The sequence below is a fragment of the Corapipo altera genome, unplaced genomic scaffold (genome assembly GCF_003945725.1).
Source record: "Corapipo altera isolate COAL_440 unplaced genomic scaffold, ASM394572v1 140b, whole genome shotgun sequence".
Taxonomy (NCBI): Eukaryota; Metazoa; Chordata; class Aves; order Passeriformes; family Pipridae; genus Corapipo; species Corapipo altera.
This window is the reverse complement of record NW_020884956.1, coordinates 1,203,042-1,216,520: the sequence shown is the minus strand read 5'-3', so window position 1 is coordinate 1,216,520 and position 13,479 is coordinate 1,203,042.

Here is a 13,479-nt window from a genome sequence, read left to right as displayed (position 1 = left end):
ATTTCAAATATGTTGAAAGATTTGCCTTTAAAAGAGGTTTTATGACAGCATAAAATGGTGATCTTACTCTAACACTCAAAGGGATGAAAGGCTAGTACAACATGCCTTTACCTGAAATTCAGCACAGAAGAAACCACCACAAATATAAAAATCAGCAGAAATTCAGGCTTTTTGTCACTTCTTTGTCTTCATTTTGCCTTTCATGTTTTATCTGAGTGTGTTGGGAAACGGGGGAACACAGGATTAAACCAACAAGACTTAACACACGCTTCCAGACAAGACTAGAATAGACAAAAGGTGCTGAATGATAGATCATATATTCCATGTCCACACACACAAACAATCTGATTCAGGAATAAATGTCTGGGTTTGACAGATCACTGGAAAGCACTGCAATATTATTACATTTTCTAGAAATAGTTGAGCATCTGAGGTTTCAAGAGACAACAGAAAATACAAAGGCTAGAAAGATATTTCAATATTCTTATAAACATCTCCTTTTTTTTAAAGGAGTAAGGAAAATATGAAAAAAAATGCAAAGAATCAATTTCCAGCTTCTGTTACTTTTAGAGGCACAAGAGAGAGTTTGTTTTGTGGTCTTAATCTGAGAGAAGTCAAACTCTCAGGAGATGTTATGACTTTGTCACTGTAGATGAAAATATTAGGATTTAGGATTCATGGCACTGAAAAAACACACACATGGTATAAAGGCATATTTTGGAAAGAAGTTAAATATATAAGAGACTGGAAGTAAATTCCTGCCTGTTATCCACTAAGAAAATGTATCAGAGCTTCATGCATTACTCCAAATTTATAATTACAGAAGAGAGTCTGGAGAAGAGAAGGCTCTTGGGAGATCTTAGAGCCCCTTCCAGTACCTAAAAGGGCTCCAAGAGAGCTGGAAAGGGACTTTGGACAAGGGCCTGGAGTGAGAGGACAAGGAGAAAGGCTTCAAACTGAAAAAGGGGAGATTTAGATTAGATATTAGGAAGAAATTGTTCCCTGTGAGGGTGGTGAGGCCCCCACACAGGTTGCCCAGAGAAGCTGTGGCTGCCCCATCACTGGAAGTGTCCAAGGCCAGGGTTGGACGGGGCTTGGAACAACCTGGGCTGGTGGAAGGTGTCCCTGCCCATGGCAGGGGGTGGAATTGGATGATCTTTAAGGTCCCTTCCATCCCAAACCATTCAGTGAGTCTGTGAACTCCACACAAAATAAACAGGTCAGCAGTACTTTCTTGTTGGTTCTCCATTTTTTATCACCCTCTGACCACTCAGCACACACCTATCACTCAGAACCTTACCACAACAAATATGAAGACCTGTCAACACTCATCCTTCCCTATTTCTTTTTCTTTGGCCATCAAAGAAATTACTTAAAAACGCAAAGATCTGTGGATCATTCAGCTGAAGAGGTGCCAGATCACACTGCACTGAAAAGCGCTTCAGGAATGTGGATTAACCACTTCCCATCCCCTCCACTCCCACAGTTGCCTGTGTTTATGTTCTTAACCTCCCTCAAGCAAAGAATAAATCGGCTCAGTTTACTCTGAAATGAAAAACTTCATCTGCATCAAGTTTTTCTTGCATTTGATAATGGCAGGCACGTGTCAAGCATGGCAGGACATTTATCTCAGGTCAGCGTGGCAGCTGTGTATTCCCTGTGGCTCAACTCACAGAATGACACCAGAATCCAGAAGCCAAAGGTCTTGGGGGGCAAACAAGTGACACAAAACAGCCTTGGCTGAATTCTTGTCTTTGCATCTGAAGCAGCTTTCAAGGATACATTCAACTCTGCCAATAGAAAACTCAAAACCACCTGCCAATTTACTGAGAAGACGCTGTCACCTGCACAGTTCCATTCCTTACCTCAGCACCAAAATTGTCTTAATGCCATTAGAAAAAATATAAAAAGATGTTTTAGGCTTTTGGATCAATACTGGTCATCACTACCCAGCCACACTTCAGCACAGCCCTCAGAAAATTCCTGGCTCTGTTCCGTATTCTCTGTATCACACAAGAACCTGTTGCATCCCAGGCTTATTAAATGAATACTTATTTAAGATTGAGAGTAATATGCTGGATTATTTCAATAAATAATCCTTTCATCTTGAAAATACAATTACATATGTTTTTCTTCACAGCAGGTAAACAAATTACAATCAAAAATGTGGCGTTTTGTTGGTTTTTTTAATAACTTGTTCAAAATTTTATTACAGCAGAGGCAATTCTGGAGCCATGAGTTTTGTTCCCCAGACTACTTAACTGAGAGCTGGAATATTGCTTGTGAACTTCCACAAAGTGTGGACTTTGTGCAAGGATAAATAACGTGAACAGCAATAAACAGATCAGTAAATGGGGGAAAAAAGTGGATTTAAGCACACGGCCACATTTTACTCAGGAAAATAATGACTTCACAAAATCCCTTATTGTTATTGATTACAGAATTCATTACAGAATAAATGACTTATTCTAACTATGATTTTAATGACTTAGTCTTAAACCAATCATCAAGATTAAAAGGTTGATGCTAATTTCACTCCTCTATTGAACAGAAAGTTATCATGGTTTATTCATCAGTTATTAATATATCTGTTCTATTAAAACATAATAGTCCCAAAAAGTAGGGTAAAGGGGAAGACAGAAGGTTCATTTTTCAGAGCAGATACAACATTTTTCTGTTTTCCTAAATATTAACCTCTTATAATAATTCTTTCCTTCACCAAGTAATATTCAGTACTAAGCTTTCTATTGCCCTTTCAGTGATTTCCTTACTTTGCATTAAAAAAAAATATATATATAACGGTCTAGCTTTTGATACACAGAAATATTTTATACCAAGTAGATTCAGACTATTTAAATCACATCTCTTCCCTCTGAAGTTACCTGAAAATCCTATACAATCTTCTATTAAACTTCTACTACTGAAATAATTAAAGTTGGGTCTGAAAAGCTATCAGTGCTGTTGCTTTCTCACTCTTATATTTACTACCCTTCTGTTTTTCTTCAGTACTTACAAATGAAAAGAAAGAGTTTACAATTTGGTCAGAAATCTTAGAAATTGCCAATTTGAAAGTTTGGGGTTTTTTTCCTAATCTCTAGATTCTGCCCAGGAACATACTCAAACCCACTGTGGTGAATCTTAGCTACAAAACTTGAACAAAGATTTCTAACTCTTTAAATCTGAGCTTTTCTCCTGGTTTTTTTTTTTTAAAGTAGGAAATCAGACATGCAGCACATGTTCACATGCAAAGGGTTTGGGTTCTTTTTTTGAACAACTTCATTATTTTAAATGAAAGAAAGCACCTGGATGAGTGCTAACAATGCAAGAATAATTTTGATCTCAGTTACTCAAACACTAAAAATAAACAATTTGCCTGGAGTCAATTATATAAGATTACAAACAGACACATTCAGAACCTCCTAACTGCAGCTAATCAAGGAAATTGGAAAGGTAGGATGCCTCTCAACTAGTGAAATCAAAAGCCATAAAAAACAGATGGAAGCATAAGATCTCATAATGCAACAGCCTGCACCATATTCCGAGTTCTCACAGACCAGCACCAGGAAGTCGAACTCTGCAAACTTTGTTTGAGAAGAAAGAGGCACTTGGTTACATGTTGCAGATATTTATTTTTGCATTTCTGGAGGAATTTATTCCTGGAAAGGGCAGTCAGGCCTTGGAAGGGGCTGCCCAGGGAAGTATTGGAGTCCCCGTCCCTGGAGGTGTCCAAGGAAGGAGTGGAGGTGGCACAGAGTGCTCTGGGCTGGGGGACAAGGTGGGGCTCAGGCACATGTTGGACTGGATGATCTTGAAGGTCTTTTCCAACCGCAGTGATTCTGTGATTATATATGTACTTGCAGTGATCTTAGGAAGCAATGTTTCCTCCTAAAACTCTTTTTTTTTTTTAGCTTGATATAAGCTGCTTTCAGCCTCTCTCTTCCCTAGAGCATTCTCTCCTGTTGGTCTTTAAACAGAAAAAGAGCCTGCCTTGGAGCCAAGCATCCTAGTTTGAATTAGATCATCATTAGCAGAATCACCTTGGGGAAGCTGAATTAAATCAGGTTAGAAAAAAGGAAACCACTGTGTCCCTTCACATGCATACCACTGATTTGCAGACTCATAAAGCTGTTGAAAATCTAGGTAGACACAGTCACTTCTGAAGATCTTTGCCTAGATCACCTGCCTAAAAGCACCGTGAATCTATTCCATGGACAAATGTCTACAAAAATAACTAATTGTAAGAATGGTGGGACAGTCAACAAAATCAGCCACCCAACAGCAAAATTAAAAATAAATTCCCATATGCAACAGTAGAGAACATCATAATCTCTCTGGCATTTTATAATCAGACAAATCTCCTCAGCCTTGCTAATTCTGCAATTAAAGCAGTATTCTTATTTGGGAAGCAGGCCCTTGGTCAAACAGCTTACATTTACAAAAGTAAACTTTAGAAAAGTTATTTTAAGCTGAATTCTATTTAACAACTTTTTTTTTTTTTAATTTTATTTTTAATTCGAGTGCCCTATGTCCATACAAACTGCAATCACCACAACTGCTCCTCCTGCCCGGGGCCCTGGGCAGCCTGTCTGTGTATCGTGAACCCCTTCAGCAGTGCAGTCCTGGCCAGCACACTCCCATTCCCCACTGCTTCCCTCTCCCATCCACCAACTTGGAATTGCTGCACAGCCCCACATGTTCAGAAGCAGCTGTTCAGGGCACCCCAGCTGACTGCATGAAGGGCCTGCAGTTTACGAGACATACATTTGGGTACCTTGGTGTCAGGAATTCAAGTTTAGTTGCAAGAAAGTGGCTCAGGAGCAGGCAGCCCAACCACTGTGATATTACATGTATGGCGTGAGAAGAGAAAGAAAATCATTATTCTTTCAGATGTCTTTCCAGAATTTACTTTTAGGAGAAAGAGGCACATCTGGTCCAAGTGTAGTCTAAGTCTGGAAGGGATAAGCTTGAGTAGCTTTTGGGTTGCTCACCCTTCCCATGGGAAAGGAAGCCAGGCTCCTCCCTCCAGCCACGCTCTCAATTCCACCTCAGGCAGCAACTGCCAACATTCCTGGAGTTCCCCTTCCCCCCAGGCTGAGCTCAGATGTCTCCATGGGTTTGGTATCTTGAGGGCAAACCCTGTCCTGCCCTGCAGCCTCCCCAGTTCAGCTCTCACAGCAGTGTGGGGCTGGGGGAAGCTTTGGGGTCTCCTGACACAGCACACTGTCCCCTTGCTCTGCATCCCGCCTCAAATAAAACCCATGAACACTCAGAAGGGTTGTTCATTGCAAAGCCCCACCTGCTTCAAAAACCTAAATTCAACATTTGAAATAACACATTTTCTTAATTTTAGGCAGAGAAAGAAAAGAGGCTTTAAAGTTTTTTTCCTGTATCAGTAAATGGTTAATTCTATCAAAGACCAAAATTTATCTCAGGGATAAAACCTTTTAACAATAACAAAATCTCAACAGTCCCAACTCTAGTTTCATATAGAGGAACATAAACAAGTAACTTCACTCAAGTCAACTGAGTAAAAATAAAAATCGAAGCATATCCAGAGTCTTCCCAATCAATCTCCATTATTAAGGTTGACACTCAGGAGTGTCAGATCCATCACCTCTCCTTTATAGGACTTTCTACAAAAGATTCATCTTATTCTGACTGACATTCTTAATACTGAATACAAATATTAAATTAAGATTGAGACATTGCCAGAAGGTATTGAGTATTTGGTTTTAGGCTTTTAGAACATGTTATTTAGATCCACCTTGTCCACTTGGACTTCCCATCGAGCCCAAAGGTGTATTCTAAGGACTCAAGGAAAGGTACTGTATCCAAAATCTATTTCAGACATTAGTGTAAAGGAAGAAGAGCTACTGTAGTGAAATCTCTTCTTATTGATTTCTTTTTCTAAGAGAAAAAACATTTCTACGTCAATAGGTATCAGCAAAAGATTTTAAATTCAATAATATAATTCTAATGAAGATGAATTTACTTCTCACTTTTGTGGGCTTTTTGGATGCAATCCTACTTACAGTGGAAGCCAATTGCCAAGACTGTCACAAATCAGACAACTGAGAAGTAAGCAGCAAGTTTGTTAATTACTAGGATTAATTTAATGAACTTACTCTCATTAGGCTTCATGAGCCATGCTGTCTATAGGAGTGTGTGAAGGTCCACAGCAGTAATGTCAGGAGGCAATTAAGGACAACTGCTGAGAAATTTTGTAAGGAGGGAGGAGAGTAACAAGGCAAATGTTTCGTGGAAAACTGCATTATTACACAAAATTAAAAACAGCCAACTGAAAGAATCAAATAAAGGTCATTTTGGCCCTGCCAAAATATATTGTCTTCTAAAGGCAGAAAAACAGCCATTTCAGCCAGTGTTGCCCAGCAGCCCAGGCCATTCCTCAGGTGAGAAATTGCCTAACAAAGTTTTCCCACACCTGAATCCACTTAATACTGGATGCCAACTACTAGTCTTGCCTTCAGATCTCAAAGTGAAACCAGCATTCATGTAAAAACACTGCTAAAGGAATAGAATTGAATAAAACGCCACACACATTGTTGCTTTTTAAGTCCTTTTTGAATTTAAAACCACATGAAATGATAAAATTAAGAAGTATCACTTATGAAACAAACACTACTTCTTCCTATTAATCAAAATTACACCAGGAAAAACCAGCACCAACACAGACTGAAATCACTACAGATGCACACAATTCCCTTTAAATCCACAAGTTTTAACCTCCAAAAACCTCTAAGCTCCAGACAATTGGATGTGAAGATCCAGAGGAAGTTTAAGGTTCCCAAAAATATTTCAACCCCCCTAATATTTTCAGGAGAAATAAAACCATCCCAACCCTCTCTGGGGGAAACACCTCCAGGTGTCACAACCGGGAAAATGCATCTAGGAAAAGTGGAACTGTGTCAAGCAGGGAGGAAACAAACGGTCCTGGGGCACTGAGGTGGGAATAAGGGGCAGGAGGGGATGCTCCGAGTGCTGGAGTGGGGGTTCCCTGCTGCCTGTGCAGAGGATTATCATGGCACAACGTTTACCTGTGGAAAGACTCGCTGGAGCAGATATCCCAAGTGCAGCTCTTGGATGGGGATGTGTCCTGAAGGAACTGCAGCCTCTGGAGAGCCTGTGCTGGAGCAGGTTTATCCTGAAGGACTGCAGTGCATGGCAGGATCCATGCTGGAGCAGGGGAAGAGCACGAGGAGGAAGGAGCAGTTGTTCTGGAGGCACTGCAGCCTCTCTTGGTCACCTCCTGGAGCCACTTGGTGGGGACTTCAGGAGCCGGGAATGAAGGACTGAAATGGAGCCAGAGGAAAGGAGGCGTTTTTGACTTTGCCTCCCACCACCCAAATCTTCTTTAACTAGCAACAAATAAAATGAATTGTCCCAGAGCCTGTTTTGCCTGGGAAGGTGGTTGTAGGAGACCTCTCGGCTTTTTACCTTCTAGCTGGTGTTTTCCTCCTGCCTCGTTAAGGTGGGGCAATTCAGAGCAGCTGGGTGGGCACCTGGCACTGCCCCAAGGTCAGCCCACCACGACAGCAGGGGATGGACTGAGGCACCACTGCAATGTTCCTCCTGGGATGTACCAAATGCACTGTGGCTTATGGAGCTAATGGAACACTCATCACAACTTCATGAGGAAAATAAGCCACTGTTCTAATAATGTGATTAATTAGCTGTAGCAATCACTGCGTTGAAACAATGTGCAGCCCCTATGTATCCCATTTCTTTGAAAAGCTGTTTATAATTATTTATAAAGCTTTCAGAATCCTTTTTTTCCTTCAGAGTAGAGGGGGGAATATTTAGATGAAAGTAAAGAGGTACTTTTTCTGACTTCTCCCTCTAAAGAATTAAGGCTGGATATTAATGTTTGGATACTTAAGGTTTGCTATTCTCCTAACTAAGACCTAACAGATATTCTCTCCACCTTATACTGCTTTTTGAGAGCTTATGGTATGGGGGTATTGACAGTGATTAGGCTGAACACAGTAGAAAGAAGAAGTAAGAAGTGTTTTTTTAGTATGAACAAAATAAAAGGAGTGGGTGGTAGAGAATAAATCTTTAAAATGGCTACCCTTGGGAAAGAAATAGAAATACAGCAGAATTCTGCTATTTGTCTAACATATGGTATAGATAAATGTCTGATGCTGTTAGTGAAACTGCACTAATTCCCTACAGAAAAGTGCTTTCTGTAGCTTTGATCAGCAGACAAATATTCAGATATTAAATACTGACAAGAAAGAAAATGGACAGGACAAGTGTTACTTTTGATGTTATTTAAATTCATAAAGTTAAATAATTTCAAATAAAAAAATGTTTCTCAATTTTAGAGATAGCTAATAATTAGCTACTCAAATGCATTAGAAGAGCCTGGTAACTACTCCCTTCTCCATAAATTATTCTGTGTTGGATTCCAGTAGAGCTTTAAAAGTATTTTTTTATAAATGTGAATCTAATTTGTTTGCTGTTTGGAGCTTCTGCTGGATGTGTGGGTGGAATTGAGGTGGACTTATCCCAAAGAACATTTTTTTTTTTAATATTAAAGTAACTGTGGGAGGGAAAAAAACCCTGGAACCTAAAGGTCTATCCTAAACTATTTACATGGTAAGATTTGATTCTACTTTGGCTCAAAGAAAATGCCCTTTTAGGTGATTATAAAAGCTGAAAAAGTACATTAATTTTAAAGGTTTAATGCCATAATTACTATGATAATCACATTTTCTCTGGTAAAAACACGAATATAGTTGGGCACAGCACTTGAGGATAACACGAACAACGTGTGTTTCAAACAAATAGGTAACATTAGTGGAATCTGCTTCAAACTCAAATTCTTCACGCTGTGTATTTTATCAAAGCCAGATCAGCCTGGAAAGTGTGGGAAGGCTCAAAGGCATTTTGTGTGCTTCTTCCAGGAGCGTCTCTGAGAAGTGGAAGGAGATTAAATTTGTGTTGCTATTTGTTACACCTTTGAACAAAACGTCGGAGTCTCTGATGTCAGAGCAAAAGGTGATTTGTGGTGTCTCATCTTTGATGTTCCAGTGTGTTAAACCCTTCAGTAATGAGGCAAAGCGTGAGAGTAAAAATCAAATACAGGCTGGAAGGCTTGAATTCTTGGGGTGAAACCCTGTAGCTCCTCAAAGCTGGTGGGATTTCTGTCTGTGGTCTGTGGGCTTGGAACAAGATGACCTTGAAGGTCCCTTCCGACCCAAACCACTCTGGGGTTCTGTGATTCTTTAACTGTGGACTTCCCTCTGAGAAAGCAATGAGAAATTTGTATACTCATAACAAATATGAGCAAGATAGAGAGGGATTTGGGCTCAAAAGCTGGGCAGTAATAGTTCAAAGCAATCCTTGGCACAGTGGAAAGATGAACATGACCACTTCCTATTTCCCCAGTGATGCTGGAAGGGGTGAAAGCCAATACTGGGTGAATTTTGTGTCCATGCCATCCTGCAAGAAACAAGTCATGGCAGAAAACTGTCACTTCTAATTTGAGATGAAATAGAAAATGAGATTTTTCCCAATCTGCAGTGAAAGTAGAAGGCTGGAAATAATCAGTAGGTGTGTGTACACTTTTCCTTATATACATACTTTAAAAAAATAATATTTTAAAATCATTGCACAACTAGACATTTCGTACAAGTCATAGATACACCCTGAGTCCATCCATTCAGCTGCAGTGTTATTCTTGTTTTGTATGAAATCCCCTGCCTCTGATAAAAATAATTATCTCACACTGTTAAATGCCCACCCTGCTAATTGTCTCAGTAAAAGGTTAGCCTGGTGATTTATTTCTACTCTTTTACTGCTGCTCTGTGGCAAGTTTATGACCACAGAAATGTACTTATAGATTTATATGCATCCTGAAATTGCCAGAATTATAAAAAAAAAAGGTTTCATTCTGAAGGTTTTGGGAGTTTCTGCACAGTTGCACTTCCAATCTCACTCACAGGTGTCACACTACCTTGTAGGAGCTACTGCAAATATTTTTTGTGTGAGGAAAAAAACTTATTTGCTGTTGCTCCACAAATAAAAAGGAAGAGTAGGAGATATTTCTTGTTCGTTTGCATAAGTAGCACTAATCTTCACAAAAAGCACCCCAAATCCAACATAGAAGTGTCTTATCCAACAGAAGTTACTTTCAGAGCTTCTAATTTAATTGTGATTTTAAAAGTTTTAAGGCTCACATCCTCACCTAGAACCAGAATTCCTTAAAACATGGAATTATGATTTATAACCAAAGTACCTGCAACTCTTTCTTGGTAACTATAGATACTTTTTTCTCTTTTATGTTGAGCAAAACTTCCACTGAAAATGTGAACAAAACCTTCACATCCTCAGCATTTAAGATTTGTCCCAGGAATGATGAAAAAAGTGATGACTATGGAGAGAAAATATATTTAGGATGACAGAAAACAGCCCTGCAGAAATATTAGTAATAAGATTTAGATAAGGAGCTTCAGCAAAGTGACTGGGGACAAAGCTGACAAGTCCTAGATTTTAAAACAGGTTATGTGGAAGTGGATGAAACAGCTTTTAATTTACTTGTGTACTGACATCTAGTTTGGATATCCTATTAATTAATTAATTAATTGTTATTTATTTATATTTTAGTAACACAAACATTTAAAGCCCTAAAATGACTATAGGCAAAATTTGCCCACTCATCTGATATGTGAACTATCTCTTTGCTGTTGAAGGCATGAAGAGAAATATCCAGAATTTCAAGACTGGATTTCAGAGCAACTGAAATTAACCTGTTTAAAGTGGTCATTTTCCACTCCTCATGTTCGTTCAGGGTGGTCTCCTGGGAACACAAATTTGCTTTTGTATTCAATCATGTAATCATAGATGATTGAATTCAATCATCTAATCATGTATTGGATTTTAGAACATCCTGAAGTCATTAGGATAAGTTAATCAAATGGACAAACAGACAATATTGTTTAAGAAAAAACATAATCTTATTTTGTTATGGGAAAACCACCCTTTATCTCACATTTTGCAATAGTTTACATGGGCATAAGCATAACAAAATTCAAGATTTTAGTAGAATTAGTGGGGAAACGGTGACAGCTACAGAAAACAAATATCACAATGTATAGAAAGTACCAAAAACCCATTTTGGGGTGTTCCTGCTCAAATGTTAAACAGAAAATATCTGGAAACTCAGAAGACTACTACAATAAGAAGACTAATCACAGAGTTTGTTGTTTTATTATTGCTCTGTTTATCTCTGAAAGTTTTTCAATAATTGGTCCATCAAAGGAAAAGAACCTACTCAGGGCTGTGTTTCAGTTCCATGACACAGGAGCCAGAATTGTCACAAATTAAATTTCTTTTTTTGATCTCTAATGTGTCTGTCAGTTTTTATGGGAAAAAGAAAAAAAAGCCAACTGCCTCAGGAAGGGGACTATCCAGGTAAAGACAAAGGAAGTTAATCTGAGAACAATGAAAGGCAAATCAATAGTAACCCCATCCCACTCTTTATGCCTGGATTTACTAAGAAAGTGGTACTGTAAATTATTGGCTTCAAATAGGTACTTGAACCATATCTCTCCCTTTTGTTAAGTGTGTGTAATGATTAGTGACTTGAAATCATAGAAAATATTTAAGAATAAAGATGGTTGATGCTACTACATTGCGCCTTCTTTTCCAGAAGGATTTTTCATTTTTTTACTTTGGTCTATCTTATTTCTATTTATTACTTTTAACTCCCTTTCCAGAATAACATAAATAGTGTTTCTCAGAAGTGTAATGATGTTTATTTCTGTAAAAAATATTAATAAACTAAATAAAGATTGATGATGGACAAAAATCTATACTCAGATGAGATCTACTTTTCTTTTCTGAATTAGTTTTATCTCTTCTACTGTAGAGAAACAACCAGAACTCAGAGAATGGGGTTTCAGGTTCAAAGAATAAAGGATCATTGGTTCTGATTCACACCCTTCAAACATGGCCCCAATTTAGATGGATACAATAGCTCAAAATAAAATAAAAATAAATAAAGAGTTATTTTCTAGTTATGGGCTAAAATAGCCATTATGGCAGAGAATAAAAACGCCCATTAAATTCACAAGAAGCTTTGTCTTTTTGTATTTCCAGGGAAGTTTTGCAGACTTTCATTTTTAGGCTCCTTTTCGCACTGTCACCTGAATTTTTCCAGGCTTCTCTCGACTAAAACATCAAATCTTTCCACATTAGGCCATTAATAATGTGGGATATAACCTCCTTTCTAGTGAGCTGCTGTTACTGTCCTGCCCTTTGTATTGACCACTCTGCCTTGGATTTGTTTCCTCAGCATATTTCTGTGCCTTACTCTATATTTCTTCTTCCAAATTGTTTATAACCTAAATCAGCCAACACATTTGAGAGCAGGTTTGGAACCTGATCTTTTGTGCACCTGCATTTTTACCTCTTATTGCCAAAGTCTTGTCGTTCCTATTTGCCCTCTGCCACTGGGATCCAATCAAGTTCTGCATCTTTGAGCTGCTCATAATTTGTAACTTACTGATCTCACTGATTAGTCATTTGTATTTTTGGATTGATTTAGATGGAGTAGTCTTTTGAATATTTTCACTGGGTATATAAAGTGATTTCCTAAATGCCCCAGTAAATTAGAAATAGGGATTTCCCACTCAAAGCTCTTCAGAAAAAGAACTTATGAGATGTGTTGCAGTGATTTCTCTTTGATAAAGGCATCCAGATGCTCTACAATCATCAAATAATAAACTTCCATAGGTTTTCTTACCATAATAGCTGATAAACTTATCCACACACTTGTTGTGTCCCCAAACTTTATTGTGTCCAAACTCAAACTTTCTTACCTAGTACTTTTATATGTAAAAAATGAACATTCACCTTATTTTTCCTCATACTTTCTAAAGTGAAATTTTATACCTCTACTTACTCATATTTGGACTTAGGAAGACATTTTGCATCAGGAATTTCTGTAGGAATTCAAACTTCCACTGACTCCTGAGAGGGCAAAGTGACTGAACTGGGAGATCAAGATTATAAAGACAAGGTAATTCTGACACCTTATTTTTTCTCCTAACAGGACGTTCATTTTTCTTAAATAATGAAGTCCTGCACCTTATTCTCAGACAAGACTATTAAAAATGGCATCTATTTCCTATTCACATTACACCTATGAAGTTGTGTGGCTTTTTGTGATGGTTGTTCTCAGTTGTTTGAAGCCCTGTTACTGTCAGCCTTCCCCAGTCTTCTTGAGGTTACCCTGGTAATGTGCATTATCACAATAGATTATCAAATTATTGCGTTTTTAACTCCTTACTGCTTCATCATTCTCATCCAGAATGCCTGACCTCAGCCAGGAAGGTCTCCTGGCACTCCCTGAACTACAAAAAAACAGTGACATGATGGGTCATTTTGCTCAGGGCACTCCTGGCTCTGTGCCATGAACTGCAAACAACAATCCTGCATTTATGATGAACAATT